This window comes from Varroa jacobsoni, unplaced genomic scaffold, assembly GCF_002532875.2.
Source record: "Varroa jacobsoni isolate VJ856 unplaced genomic scaffold, vjacob_1.0 contig01657, whole genome shotgun sequence".
Lineage (NCBI taxonomy): Eukaryota > Metazoa > Arthropoda > Arachnida > Mesostigmata > Varroidae > Varroa > Varroa jacobsoni.
Window position 1 is genome coordinate 25,575 of NW_019214671.1, and position 15,728 is coordinate 41,302.

At 40.6% G+C, this 15,728-nt stretch overlaps 1 protein-coding gene across 1 annotated transcript in view; it reads left to right on the forward strand.

The window, feature by feature from the left end:
- Positions 1 to 1,794: 1,794 nt before the first annotated feature.
- Positions 1,795 to 15,728, forward strand: part of Dg (Dystroglycan) — a 48,253-nt gene continuing 34,319 nt past the window's right edge. The window contains exons 1-2 of the mRNA XM_022853399.2: positions 1,795 to 4,379; positions 4,672 to 4,778. The gene's annotated coding sequence lies outside the window, so the exon portion shown is untranslated. The remainder of the gene's footprint in view (positions 4,380 to 4,671; positions 4,779 to 15,728) is intronic.

Here is a 15,728-nt window from a genome sequence, read left to right on the forward strand (position 1 = left end):
ACTGTTCATTTTACATATTTTTATTACAATAATGTTCCCGTTTTCGAAATAAATTATCTATATACACACAACTGCATGGGACTTCGATCTGAAGCTCATTATCAATTATAGGGTGCTGTCACTGAATTAGAACAGAGTCTGTCGGGTTGCTTGTCACATCGAGCATCCATTAATTTGGTATTCTTGAAACTAGAAGAAAGACAGTTAAGCAGACTCATCATAGCGGAGACAGGAAGCTCTTACTGCGACTTATATTTTTAAGTCGCGGTAGACGAACCTCATTGGAATGATCTATTAGTGGTAGAGGTCATTGCCAATATTCATACTACTTTTTAAAAATTTGAGAAAAAATTCTATGAAGAAAATTAGAAGATTCTCAAAAGGGTTCAAATTTGAAGGTCTTTCAAACTCAGGCAGAAAGGCAAGAAACTATACTTTCATGAAACTATAGTTTCATTTAGTTTAGAAGCTTAACTTTTTAGTTTTAATACAAAATTTAGCCGCTGCTTTTAAAAAGAAAGTGTCTGATGCTAGGGGAGCTAGAACGGTTCGTCTTCTTGAGATAATTACATCATGTTGGACTTTTTGCCTGCTATCAACCTAAAATTCAATTCTGCTAGATTTTTTTATGTTCAGCGAATTTGAGTGACACCTTAATGAGTCTGCACTTCCCAGTATTGCTTGGCTCACTAGCGAAAGATGCTTAGTGCTGTGAGCCACCTCTACCGTGAGTGGTGGTCATTAGGATTACGCTATTGATTCTACGCTGTGTTTGTGTTAACGTTCTCTGTATTTTCATTTAGGGTAAACTGCAAAAGCTAGAGGAGAATTTTAAGCATTTGGGTAGTCTGTATACTGCAAACAGCTGACCTATTTATGTCAAATGTCTCCTCACCTCATAAAAATGCTTAACCGTTTTTGCCGGCTTATTTTTGATGAAAAGCTTCGATCATATAAAAAAAAAATTATATTGGCCGAGGTTCCTCGGCTATGACTAGTACGATATTTGTACGTCGAAGTATGTATCAACGTGTGCAAGATTTTGTCTTTGTTACTGTGCGCTGCTTGAAAATCCAAAATCTCTGCTATTGTCGAATTGATTCCCTGCCTCTTATTATTTCATGCCCTTAGCGGACCTGTACTGATGCAAACCACTTTATTGAACTCCTTCTGGGTACGTTTGTGGCACTTTTGTGGTGGCGGCCTAAGCGACACGCCGCACACAGTTATCCATGCCCTCACGGCGAGCTCAGGAAAGGCACATATATATGGTGCTCCCTGGCAGGCACCGTGCTATGCCCTTTCTAACTGACTTCCATCGGCAGCTCGTCATTGCTATTCGCTAGGTACGTTGTATGTGCGCGCGCTGGCCAGCTAAAGGATATGCTCGTTTCTTTAGCCGGGCGGGGGGGAATACTAAATACGCTTCGCATGTTGTCAGCTCATCGTCCGCTCACCGGCGCTGCTATAGCGGTCATAGCTGCCGCAAGCAGATTACAAGGAAGCCCCGGCTGCCTCAATGATGGCGGTTCTAGTACGCATGCTCCGTCGTTGTGCAGCAGCAGCAGTACTGCAGGTAGCAACAGCATTCAGTATAGCCAGCGCATCGCTGCGGTCGCATCAGTATTAGCTACTACCGCGATGACGACTGGTTCGACTCTGTTCTGAAAGGTTTCTTAGCGTATTCTTTTACTTCTTCTTTTGCTGCTACTTTTTCTCTCCATCCTTCTTTCCCGTTCCATCTATCTCTTTACTAAACCGCTCTTTTTACGTTGGCTCCAACAAAATATATTGTGCGGCGGGCGGCCGGCTGCTCAAGCGTTTCGCGGTTAGAAAAAAGGTTTATTCAAGTATGGTATGTGATAGAGTAGAGCTTCAGCGAACTGGAGATAGATAGAAAAATAATACAGCGGCTTTGCGTTTATCATGTGTGCACGCGCGCGCGGTCGCGTCGGTCTGCCACTATAAAGTCTACTGCCCTCCATTGCCCTGCTTATCCCTTTAGCGATACAAACACCCCAGACCCCACGCATTCTTTTTCTTTCATTCTACACGCAATGCGTATTTGCACCATTGCAAGGGACGTAAACAAGAGACAAAGACGGCGGAGCGTGGCGGAGGATCGACGGACGTTGCTCAGAGCAGACGAACAAGCGGCCAAGGAAAGGACTACGGCCGTGATCAGTCGGCTTCTACACAGACGGACATATCGACGGACAGACACCACAAAGGAACGAACCACAGCAGCCGAACGGCATCGAGGAGATACCAACCAGACGAGTCGGAAAAGTCATGCACCGTAGAACCGACGACCTCAACTAGAGTTAAGAATGGTCGACGAATATTGGGCCTGCGACTAACATAATCAAAAAGCCCGCTTTATTTTGATTTTTGGCTGGTAGTGGAATTGTACAACAGATACGAATTTTGTCGGCAGCAGTCCGTGTGCCAGTCAGTGGGTTGGTGCTGCACTGAGCTGCGCTAATAGCGTATAGCGGTTGAGGGGGAGGTAAAAAAAACTACTGAGTGCGTTTTACTGTGTGGGCCTGTTTCAAATGCTTTGCGACGGCGGCGACGGGCTTCGCCCAGAAGCAGAAAAGGCTATATTGCTGCGGTTCCTGCTGTTGCTAGGCGCATGATTACGCAATACTGTTTTTATTATTATGATTATTTCCGCAAAAGCTAACTACGAGTGAAGTTTGAAGCGGCGGGTGCGCAATTCTGTGGTGTTTGGATAACTCTAGGGTAAACCAACGATCAGGCAGACCATGGGGTTAGAGGCCGAAAGCGTGCTAGCCGTCGTTTTATGTGGCGATCATGAGATGTTAGAACACTACTAAACGGAAGCAGATTTAAAAACCAATCAGCAAAAGTAAAACCGAAAAATGAGGAAGCGAAAATGAAGAAATAAGAAACGTGTGTATGTTTGTGAAGAGTAGAGTTGAATAAGACGTTATTGGTTGTTTATGGTGCTGCTGCCGCTGCTGCTTTGTTTTTTAATGTGGTTTCGGTGAGTGGCTGCCAGTTGATAGCAGCACGGTGCTCATTTTTCCATAAGTAAGTATCGTGAGTAGAGCAGAAAGACGGAGGAAGGGCGACTGAGCACCATGGAGAAGTGGAAAAAGATTAAGGCCATTATTATTACTGGGCACTACTACAACAGCACTCCAGGTTCGCTTACTAGCAACGGTATTTTCAACATTTCTAGCAAACACATCAATAACAGTATCGCACCGTTGCTGGGTCGATCCTGTTGAGTTAGGCATCAACATTTGCTTAGCAGTCAAACAGTGTACAATTCGAAGTGAGTGAATAGGTAAGTCCGCTTGCCACGCACGACGATCACGGCCACTACGATCGCCCGTGCTGCTGCCGCCGCTTCTGGTACGCTTTACGGTGTGCTGTAGAGAGAAAGAAAGCAGCGTGTACTCTGAGAGCACCATGGGATGGAAGGGGGCCCCCGTTTCCTAGAGGGTCGCCAGCTAAGTCCGGCCCTCGCAACAGTAGCCATTGCCGCAGCATCAGTATTGGCAGTAGGACCCTCATTACGGTCCCGACAGCAAACAGCGAGCAGCAACAACAACGAGAACCACAGCAAAAAGAGCCTTACAGCATACAGTCGGTACCACGACGAAGAAAAATAAGCATAAGGGATTAGGCGAACAGCCCCAGCGTAATGGCAGCGACAGTGGTAGTGCACTCAGGCAGTCAATCAGTGAATTAGTCAGTGAGTTGGCCAGTAGCAGCTAAGACACCAGGTCAGCCGATAACGCTGCGGCCTGCGTGAACGCCGCGAAACGTTACAATAGAGTACAACACAAATGTGGTGCTGGTGAGGCTGCTGTTATCAGGCAGAGGATGTTAATTTGTTGCCATATTATAGGTAACCGGCTTTGTCGGCGCTGCCATAACGAAAAAAGAATCACCACCCAAGGAAGGGAGTTATCAACGGTACACACACACACATTCATCTAATGCTAGTTCAGCTAATACTGTTACAACTGCCACTAGCGCCGGCTGTCTATTAGTGAATTCAGACGTGTAGAAGTAGCAGGAAGTCCTACGAGGTGAAGCTGATGATGACGCTACTCATCATCACCCATTAACGCACACAAGCAGCTATATAAACGACGTTTTTTTGCCAGCCGTCTACTACAGCACAAAAATACGAATGTCCATAGTCGAAGTATGCAGATCAATCGCAGGAGGCGCCCAGCAGTACGTGCGTACGAAGCATAACTTGCAGCTGTATCCTGAGGAGGTAGGAGCCATTTACATGAATGCACGGATCGAATGAAAAAGAGAGAAAAAAAAAAACTTCTGAGTGAGCGTCCAATATGAAACTTTAAAGGAACATTAAACCCACAGGCGGCCACCAGGTACTTCTTAACGTCGTTTTTGGAGAGCAAGCTTTATAACATAGCAATGTTGTTGCAATGACTATAGCTCACCAATGAGATACATAAAAGGATGCGCTCAACATCATCATCATCACAATCATCATCACAGTAGTGCAAAGCGGTTGTGACGCGTCTCGTGCAAATGCAATTCCAGTTAATCGAGAGGTTCAGGCGTGAGTTAGTAGTTGCTTAGCGAAAAAACCGACGCAACAGATACGGTCGAAGAAGGATACAAAGATACGTCACCTCTCATATTTTCTGCCTCTTCTAGAAGCTCTATATCGTGGCAACCATCGAAACAAAAAACGAAGAAGCGCGGCAGGCCAAACAGCATGCAGCACATGCGCCGGCTTCGCAGCGACCGTCAACGTCAAACAGGTACGTAACATTAGCATACATATAACAAATAGATTCGACAACGAATAGTGCTGATTATTTTCTAAAATTTATTTTATTATTTATATTATTATTATTTGAATGTATTTTTATATCGTTTTGTTAGCGTATCGTATAAATATTTTGACGCATTTCATAGGACCCTGCACAACATCGTAGATCACCGACAGAGGTTTCTACAGTTATACGGTGAATTTGAATCTGAACATTACATCATTGGTACGCGAACGCAGAAAAATGCCTAAGAGTATGTCATAGTACAATGACTAAAACGTATATCGTACATGTTCAATTGCTAATTGTACGTAGACGCCGCAACTAGTAGATGATCATTCTGTTTTTTAGTCCGACGACAGTATAGATGTTACTAGTACTTTGAATAAAATCAATCTCGATGGAAATTTTCGGATTAGTGTTTACAAATTACCTAATGAAATTCACTTAGTGTAGTATCTCTGCCCGTCGAAGATGCTTTTTTGCGATATAGAAATAGGCCAGCAGCAATATCGAGTAGCAGTTGAACCGACCATTTGGTGCACTGTCCGCTGTTAAATAGTAGGTTTAAGAATGTTTTATTTTTTTTCTATTGTGACCGACGGAAATGTAGCGAACACTGTTGACCTCTTGCAGCAGTTTTAGTTAGGAGTTTACTCATTTTGCTTATCAACAATAACATTTAGCCATCACACTATGCCAGTGCATCGAAGAGTTCAAACTGTTTTTGGGCTTCGAGAGTAAATTGAAAGACATTTCTATTACGTGCTTAAGGCTCGCGTCGAACACAAATGTTTGAAGCTACGACCATATCAACACTCTATACATTTCGATAGCGATTACTATATACATAATTTGTCCTGCTATATAACTGTTTATTAATTCTGAACTGGACCCACCCGTCAATGATTAACATGCTTAACTCCTTGACGTTTTTTTGTATAGTTTGTATAACATGTAATATTTCGGAGGGTGTTTTATCGAACACAAAGGCTGAATGTTAGAGTAAGACTGAGGTGATTGAGAAACAGATATTCGGCTTTCTCATGCAGCAATATCAGTAATTATTTTTAATTAATAATCACTGTACAGTAATCATTAAAAGGCGCAAACATACGTTGCGTTTATATTAAATTAGAGTTACTTTTGAGATATCTGTTGTCTTTTATCATTTATAAAAATAATTGGCTACAACTGCCAGACACTCGTTGATTGTTCGATATGTATGACAGTTATTACTGACCCGTCTGACAGATGAGGTTTCACTAGAGTATCTAGCTTGACTGATTACGGTTACTGCACTCAGTGTCTTAGTATCAGCAAGCTAAGAGTGGACACATACTGAAGGTATTTTCGTCATATTTTATTGAGCTATTAATACATTTCGTTCAAAGAATTAACGTAAAAAGCCATTTTTACAATAAATAGCGTGGAATTTTAATGTAAAAAATAAGGATTGTCTTCGAGAAGGGAGTATTTATTGTCAATTGAATTGGCCTAATAAGACTCAACAGTTGATTTTTTTTTAGAGATTTTGTATTTTTTCGCTTTTTTCCTAAAATTTTTCGACCTTTTGCTCTACTTTTGGCCCAGATTTTAAATCCGCTACATTTAGAGGTTGAACCTAACGAGTTCGCACGTTCTAATATTGCTTTAATTACGGTTCTCGTTATTTGGGCATTTAGAGGAGCCACGATAGAAGTGAACGATAGTTACATTGATTCATGAGTCCGTGAACTATGGTTCTGTCCACATATGCAGATATGTCATGTAAACCTGCGACGTTATCTCATCCGGTTTGTAAGCGAACACCGTTAAGATTGTCACAAGATATTTGAGGTATCCTGTAAAATACATAGCGTGTACCCAAATGTGAATCATTCGTGGTTGAAAAGAATCAGAGGGGAAAAAGGGAAAAACTGACGTCGTCAAAAGGTCTTTTGTGATCAGCAATTTGTCAATAATTCAATATTTGAGACAGAAAATAAAAATAAATTTATTTGATTTATTATATATATATATGTACATATATATATATATATATATAGTAAAAAAGCTCTTAAAATCTTTATGGTTTTTCTACTTGCAAAAACATCACACTTATCTACAGCAAGACGCCGGTATTGCGACAGTACATGGCACGTGTGAACCGAAACCAGCGAAGGTTGGCCCTCGCCTTACTGACAAAATTAGCAATTGTTTATTCTAACCTATTTTCTAGCGTCTAGCACTAGTCTTCGTTAATAAACTGACGGAAGTAATAGCAGGTCTTAAGAAAAAGAGTTAACTTAACAGAGGGATGATATTGGTAGTGTTAATTAAGATTTGCTGTAATAGTAGATCATCTACGAATGATCAAATAAACTATATATTTACAATGAAATATGTATACTCATGGACGGAGACTCAACCTCAAACTTTAGGCAGAATACTTGTATTCAGTTCATTTTGACAGTGGATTCGTACTACGATTAAATTAACTTTGTAAAGCAATTTGTAGAAAAAAAGTTGAACACCATTTCAGTAGTCACACGTTTTGGAGATCTGTCACACCGTAACCTAGAGATGCCACTCATTTCATCTGGAAGCTGTTGTTATCTAAAGGATTTTGATGTCAAATTTTCGTTAAGTATCATCTATAGAAATATTTGGTACAGCTTATAAAGCTTGTTTCTTTTTTTTCTGTACCACTTTACCATTATCGCCATTATTATTGTGTGGGTGGCAGCCATCCAATGTACGAATTATGTTTATTTCCTGCTGCATCGGCACTGTGTTAATATTACTATCGCTGTTGTGAGAATATGACCGCAGTTTTAGAAGGAAAAAGCCGTAAGTAACATAAGCAGTAGCATTAGCAGCAGCTCTGTGATAATAGTAACCTAGTTAACCACTCAGCATCTCAGTTTCGTGCCTCCTGTCCAGTGTTACCATTTGAAATATAGTATCATGCACTGCCTAACGGACAGTGGGTGGCAGCAGGCTGCCTGCTGTCGTCGTCGCCGCGGCCGATGCTGGTGCTGCCGCCTATCTTGTTGCTAATGTTGTTGACGTTGGCTGCTGTAAAGGCTACCGGCCTTAAATGACGTATTGACTTTTACGTCAGTTAATCGATGGTACTGCTGCAATTGAGCGTCGACTGTTCTGAGATGAAGATGTCGATCCAGATGATTCAGCCGATTATTCTTCCTTCTCTTTTTCGTCAAGAAACCTTGGCCATTAAACGAATAGACATACAATAGAGGAAGAACTTCTGTTGTTCCGAATACGTTGGCAGTCATGGCAGAGACTGCAATTACGTTGTCGTCACTACCATTACCAGCGCCATGAGGAACAGCAGTGCTAAAAGCCACAACTACGACACTATTGCGGTTGGTCGGCAGGTCAAGGACCGACTTGCTACTGACTTTTCCGTTAGTAAAATGCTAGCGTTAGAGAGACATCACAACCAGCACTCTCCAGTCGTTTTGCTGTTGTTCTATTGTTTTTGTCGTCGTTGTTGTTCGTACAAAAAGACATGTTTGTCGCGTCTGACGTCTGCCGCTGCCGCTAAGCATCCCTACAACATGAAACGAAGTGTATCTATGTCCGGTTTCAAATCCAGAACACCTCACGCGTGCCAGTAGTAGGCAGACGCGGTACTGCCACCGTATCAGAGACTGCTGTTTGTCCTAATGCTTATCTAATGGTCGAGATGACAATAGCTGCAGCACCACCAGCCGCGATGGTAGCTAATTTCGCTGGTATCCACAGACAAACAATCTGCGAATCGTGGGCCATTAGCCGACTGAGGAAAAGCATTTTCGGGGCCCGCGGAAGCGCTGCTGTAAATACATCTTGTAATATCTTGTATAAGTAGGGTAATCTTTTGATGTTTTACCTCCTTTAGCAGCCAATTGCGACATATATCTACATAGTGAGACCCAGTTAGCATTCAACAGATGCTGCAGAGCTATGCTAGGTAACCGATGAGAAGAACTAAACTGATCTTTGTAATGAGTAGAAAAACACTGAAGCAATTATGAAGTGTACAACAAAGACCCTTTAAGATGGCCTACATTTCAACTGGTGTTTAGAGCCTGGTAGGTCGATACATAGAACAAAGACCGTATACGCTCTATTACAAATAAACGGAGTACACGGCCACCATGGACAAGAAACAGGAAATTGGTGATATGTAAGTTTATAAAGTCTCAAACTGAGGAAAATATTATGGATATGTGGTGGTGATAGAATTATTGTGCTCGAGTGTTACAATGTTGACTGTTGTGCCTTCTTCTATCCCATATATAGACTTAATTATCCAACAATACAAGAAGCGACCTAGTCAAAGTAGACAGTGCCTATTTCCTCGAGTATGCTGCTATGGTAACTATAACTAACAAACAGGCTGACGCTGGTTCAAATTTTAGCGTTGCCAAATATTATGACCAGGTATTAATGATCAAGAAAATACGAGATAAAGGAGAATTATGGAAGATAAGGTATTAATATCAATATTAACAGCTGCTTGTGTAATTGTCATGCCATTTTATAGGTCTATTCGTAGAAACCCCGATAAGTACAGTAAAAGCCACTCTGACTGGACTCTTGGTGGGAGCAACTCCTTGATGCTATTCCGAGAAGCAGGTGATTCTGAAGACTTGCTCATTTAGAATGAATCACTACTAATGTTGAAGTAGAAAAAAACACAACGGATATGACGATGACGGCGATAGAAATAGCATCGTACAACAAATGCACATTTTTATTAAACAGTGAATGCAAGACTTATGTTTGTTACCAGTACAGGTATATATAGTTGCTTTGTTGCATAATTACAGGACTCTGTTTGAACTGGTCATGTTTGTGTATATATTTGTGCCTACATACTGTATGATCGGCTGTATATAGCTGTACATAGACAGCGTACTCAACGTTGGCGCATCATCTTGTTGGGCGGTCGTGTAGATCAACCGGGTAATTCCTTACATTAGTTGCTTCGCTTTAATAAATCGGCTGAATGCTTTCTCCTCAAGCTACAAATACTATCAGTGTTGCTGGCAGCGGAGTTGTCAAAACCAAAGGATGGTGTATACTTGTGTATTTTTTTACATGGGCACCTTTGTTATAGTGACTTGATTTGCGACCGTATGTACCAAGCTTCTTTTTCAAACCGGCTATCGACTTATTCGGTAACGAGGAAGCAAAGTCGGATAACGAATCCGTGAATTTTCTGCGTCATTTATTTGATTTTTATTTTATTTGATTTGCGTTTTATGATTTTAACATAAGCCATTGTTTTATCGATGCGAACACGTGATTCTTAAGCCTAGCTTATTAAAGACTTTCTCTGCTTTATTAATAAATAGCCTCTTCAAGGTACACTGTCAAATCCGCACGGTGGTTTTATACCCTTAACAGGTGAAAAATACCTCAATCATATAACACAGAGTTGCATAATGATATGTTGTTAATTGAAAGCAACAAGAATACACGAATAGGCCACTCTGAAGCCATTATTCTATGCGACAACAAAAACAGCTACCTATGTAGCGCCATCCAAAGAACTGGTAACACGGCAACGGGCAGAATATCGTTGCTGCGAGCTGGTCTCTATAATACTTACGTTGCTTTTGCCTGTAGTAGTAATGACACTAATAGTAACGGATCGGTGTGTTGCCTCCAGTACTTAAATAGCGATAGAGGAATAGCTGTGCACTCCAGAGCCCCGATCGTGAAGATTTGTTTCTGTTTTAATTCGTCCGAACTGCGGTGGGCTTGATTCGTCGATTAGTCATCAGCTCCAGCCGGAGTTAACGTACGTTGAGTCAAGGGTGGATACGTATGTTTGTTTTTGTTATGGCAACAGGCAAGAGTCCATATTTGATGTCCGCCGTGAAGATTTATATCTGTAATACTTAAGAAAGTGCCATAGATTTAAGAGAGCTTTTTAGAGCGGTTGTGCTGGCATCTCTTCTGTATAAGATTGACAGACCGATTTCTTGTAGAAGAAACCGATAAGCGAGAGCATTGTGTTATGGGGCGCTATGGTCCAAATGCTTTAATGAAATCGTAGAATCATTGGTTGTTTTCTTGAATTTGGCATTGTTTATAGTCCTTTCCTGAATGTACTCGATTTTTGCAGGTGACAATTTAAATGAAATATCATCCGACAAACATTAAATTTGTTTTCGCTTGAGTATTGGATTCTCTATCTATTTTATATTTAAATAAAAAATAGAGAAAGCATCTATGTTCACGTGAAATATTGACATGCGTTATTTAATTGTCATTTGCGGAAATGCTGATTATTTTATTTATGAGAGTCTACGTGTTTTTGTATCGGCTCATAGATTTGTACGTATCTATTCGTCTCTTTACAGGAGAGATTTCTCTTGTACTGAATTTAATTGGATATCGTTTTCAACTAATTTGTCAATACACTAACATCTAAACAATTTAAATTAATTCTACAAAAATAGTAATCTGCTAAATATTAGGATGTTGAAATGTGGACTTAAAAATATCAGAAAAAATTATAGATTACGGTTTGCACCATTGAATTTCTGGACTTACGACTCACTGCATTCGGAAGAACTAGATAGCAGTGTAAATATTTACACTAATGTACTATATAACGAAGCTTTCTATATATAATGAGGTTTCTAGATAAGGTTTCAAAATTCGGTCAAAACACGGTTAGGATGTATCTGGTAGACGATGATGACTGAGAGACAGTCTTGCAAATTTTTAAATTATTATTTTATTAAAAAAAAATTAACTATCATTTTAAATATAAATAAAAGATAGATTTTTTTCTACTGTAGTATCTAAATGTCCTAGTTTAAGCTGTAAATTAGTTTCGAATTATGATTATATATTATATTATTACTGATTTTATCGTCATTTCGTTATCGGTTAGTGGTGTTGTTATAATTATTCGTACTTTAACCTTCGCCTAAAGACTGTGAGGCAATATGCTAAAAACATAAGGTCTTATATGAGTATCGTTAGTCATACTGGCAACAAACACGTAGAGCTGATTCGTTTGACTAAAGCATGCGAGCGTTCCGGCGTCATTAAAGAAGTAGACAGTCGATTATGTTTTGTTAGCACGTTTCGACACACGTGTACGGGATCGAATGTAGACAAACCTGCTTTTTTTTATTGTGAAGCCTATATTTTTCTAATACAACAGATCATATATATTTTCCAGTATACGCTATTGGAGAACACCATTCATTACAGGAAAGATCTTTTCTTCTTTTATTTTATTTCACGTTTCACTTATTGTATCACAGAGCTGTTCATTGTGTGTTTGAATGTACCGCTCATGGTCTGGTCTTTGTAAGATGCAAGGCTGACAGTGCTAAATTTGAAGGAAGAAATTCATGTAAGCCTTTGTGTTCGCTATACTCTAACGAAACGTTTCTTTGATAGTGTATTGCTTGGGTGTTGGGCGGTATCAGAAGTATGAAGATCAGATTGTGAAATACCAATTCTCCAAAACTGTATTCGGATTTATGTAAAGATCAGAAAGGGGAGGTTTATTCAGCTAAATATATTATTCAGAATTTCCCGCGCCGTTGAAACGATCGTTGATAGTGACTTATGTTGCAATATCATACTGGCTTAATTGTATGTCCGTAGGCTTGTCATGAAGCGATTTAGGGCATGCGGATGGGAGGCAGTCAGTTGTTTGTGTATATAGGTAGACAGATTGTATAAATATACGATAGGCTTCGAAGACAACCAGGCGGAAGCGGCCGGCTCAAGTGTGTTTTGTTGTACTAGAATTAGAAGTTGACGCTTTGGTACAGTAATCAAAATGGCCGCCGTGCTCGCGTGTCACAACTGAAATAATTAATTTATATTAATTTAGTTTAGCTTTTTCCGCGTATGAGCTTAGAAATCTCTCAGGAGGATCATATTCGTTGAAATTGATGACCGTCGACTTGACAAACCAGAGAAAAAAAAATCTGTTTTCTATTTATGAGGATCAAAGTTTTGCAAACTGTGCTCGTTTTTTAAAACAAATTCAAGTCTAGATATGGTTGATCTAGTTATTTTATTGCTTTATTCATTGATTAACTATCGTCTAAATCGTCCCTTAGTAACACCAGGATGATCATAAATATAGAAATTTTTGCTCGTTCCGTTATTAGTTTCTAGAAAAAGACCATGTAGTAAGCTACCGAGTTCGGGCGTTTGTTGATGCTATTTTCTTTGTTTCGCACGTGTAGTTCTGGCTGTGCAATGAATGGAAGCTGCTTAATTTCATCATTTTTACTCTTGTGGGTCAAGGAACTTTGGCGTCAGCTTCTATTCGTTGTCACGTGCCTTTTGCTCATAATGGGTTTTGTGTCACTTCATCTCCTTGGACTGCCAAGTCCTGGATAATTCGATGGCTGTCCAGGCGATGTCGGTGGATGTACCAGACAAGTAACAGCAGACGTTCTGTTCTGTTTTTGGGTGCGTTTCGTTTTATTTTTAGGCCTCCCTGTTTTCAACAGTTCGGCTTTTACGGATTTCGAAAAAATAGGTGATTATATAATGCAAGAAGAGGCTGTAGAATAGTATCCTCTTCTTTAAACAAGCATACAGTTTAAATAATGTTGTATTACGATTTGTACAAAGGCATATAGCATTAAGATTTCGATACATTTATCTGATTTATTTGTTTGCTATCGACTAAACTGACCCTCTTAATAACACTAGGGGGGTTTGTGGTCGAACCTTTTATTTTTTTTCATATAAAAAAATACCAGCTATTTGCAAAAATATGTGATCTGTGCGAGTGTCAGGAGAAAATCGCGGTCACCTGCATGGTCGATGTATTCGCTTGTAAAGAGACTACCCGAGCGTAAGAAAGTTTAAACAATTAGTCATTTTTGCTGATTAGTCCGTTTGTGTTCGGTAAACCACGAAGAGATAATCGAATACGGCTGTATGACTCACTCGATCGTCTATAAAACGTAGCATATTTATGCACAGCGGACAACGTTTGCCGCCAATAACCTATTAATAAAAGTTTGTCGAACTTTACAACGGCTATTATACAGGATAGTACTTTGGTATTAGTCTATGTTTAGTGACGAGAATAGATACCGGTTTTGTATTCCGACACATACTATTTGGTAGCATAGAAATATAAGGGTCCTAACGCAATAAGGCTGCTGTATTTTAAAAGCACTCAGCTAAAGCGAGTAGATTCGCTCGTTGATTTTTCAAGCTGGATAATATCAGGCAGTTTGTATATAGTGTCCGTTATATTTCTAAAATAATTTGATATAATAATAAATTTATATTATATGTAGTAAAACATATGTATTCGAGCATTCGAAATGACTAGTCAGGTGCGCGGGAGCTCTGTGATCTATTACCACTCTTAAGTTCAAGTGACTAAACTGGAGGTATTAAAATGAAAGTGTCAAAAAAACTATTGTATGCTGTCAAAGGTGTAACAGAGTATTTTGCGCAACTTGCTGGACATTGATAAGGCGGATACACATAAGCAATCTGCGAACATAAAGTGGTATCGTGTGCATAATGCGCAAACAGCCTATTAAAAAACCGAACGCTCTATGAGCTGCTTGAACAATACTTAATTGGGTAGTGATATCATGGGCTACATCACGTATGAAGGCACCGGACCGTGAAGTGGTAGACCCCCAGTGTGGAGGACCCCCCCCCCCCCCCACAGTCGGCGAGCAGAATCATGGCAAATAATACAATGGTATATTAAAACTCTCTAGTTCTCTTTCGGTAACAAGCCCGCCGACAAGGTCAGTGTTGATTTCGGGCGACAGCGTTCTCGAGCCTCTAAAGGCGGCGCCACGGAAGCTACTACCTTAAAAATTCCATTGGTCGCACGAACTTCATCAAGGATGGATGCTGATAATGTTCTTATCGAAGCGGATAGATATGTCGACAAGGCAACGGGCCCGATGACAATTTTCCCCCAAGCAGGGCACAGAGAATGCGTGCAGTTTGAAAAGTAAAGGTTATGTCAACCGTATAGACTTTTGCATTGAAGCTGAGATAGCCCTGCTTAGAGTCCGCACTTTTGTAATGTCGGTACCTGGCTTTGGATCGGACTGCGAGGCCGTCAACGATATTCTGGCGAAAAAGACAGCCAAGGAGAACGTTGTACCCTCTGTACTTCCTGTACAAACCATCAAAGGCGGACGAAACGGTTCCAAGGTAGTAGTCTAAATGGTCGCTTATAAAACTGCCAGAACAATTAAACCTTTTTTTAGGAGTGAAAATAAAAGAAAATGGCAAGGAGGCTAGGGAGGCCGTCAACGAGAGACACTGGTAGCTCAGGCGAGACTGAAGGATACATTTGGTGAGTCTTTTTTTGCCACCTGCCATGCATTAGTAAAGAAGACGAGTCAGTTTCAAACGACAGGCTCGTTCAAGCCAACATTATGTCAGGACGTTAGGGAACGCTCACCAAGACATCCGTATGTCTTTGGGTGAGACCCAATGCTCCAAAAGTGGATCTGTCCGCTTACCCCATGCCCCGACGACACAAGACTTCGTGAACCAAGCACTAATTGCAATGAAAGCATACGTCCTCGTCTAACCGCGGTAACTCCAGTCTCACTCGCGCTTATGGAGCTGCAGACCGAGGCAAAGCGATGCAAGACATTGGAGAATGTTCAATGGAACGGGAGCCTCCAGCACTGCGGCGCTATTTACACGAAACGTCTGGGGTAACATTGACATCGTGGTACTAACAAAAGCTTTCAGCTAACAAGTTATTATTATGAATATTTGTATGGTCGACAATTGCCTAACAAAGACATTAAAACCTACATGCATGTATGCATAGTTTATTGAGTATTATATTGTGACGCATGCGACGCAGGTTGCTAGGTCTATATTATATAGCAGGGCTCTAGTTGGTAAAGATATTCAAATTGAGACACCCCACTCCATGGGCAGTAAGCT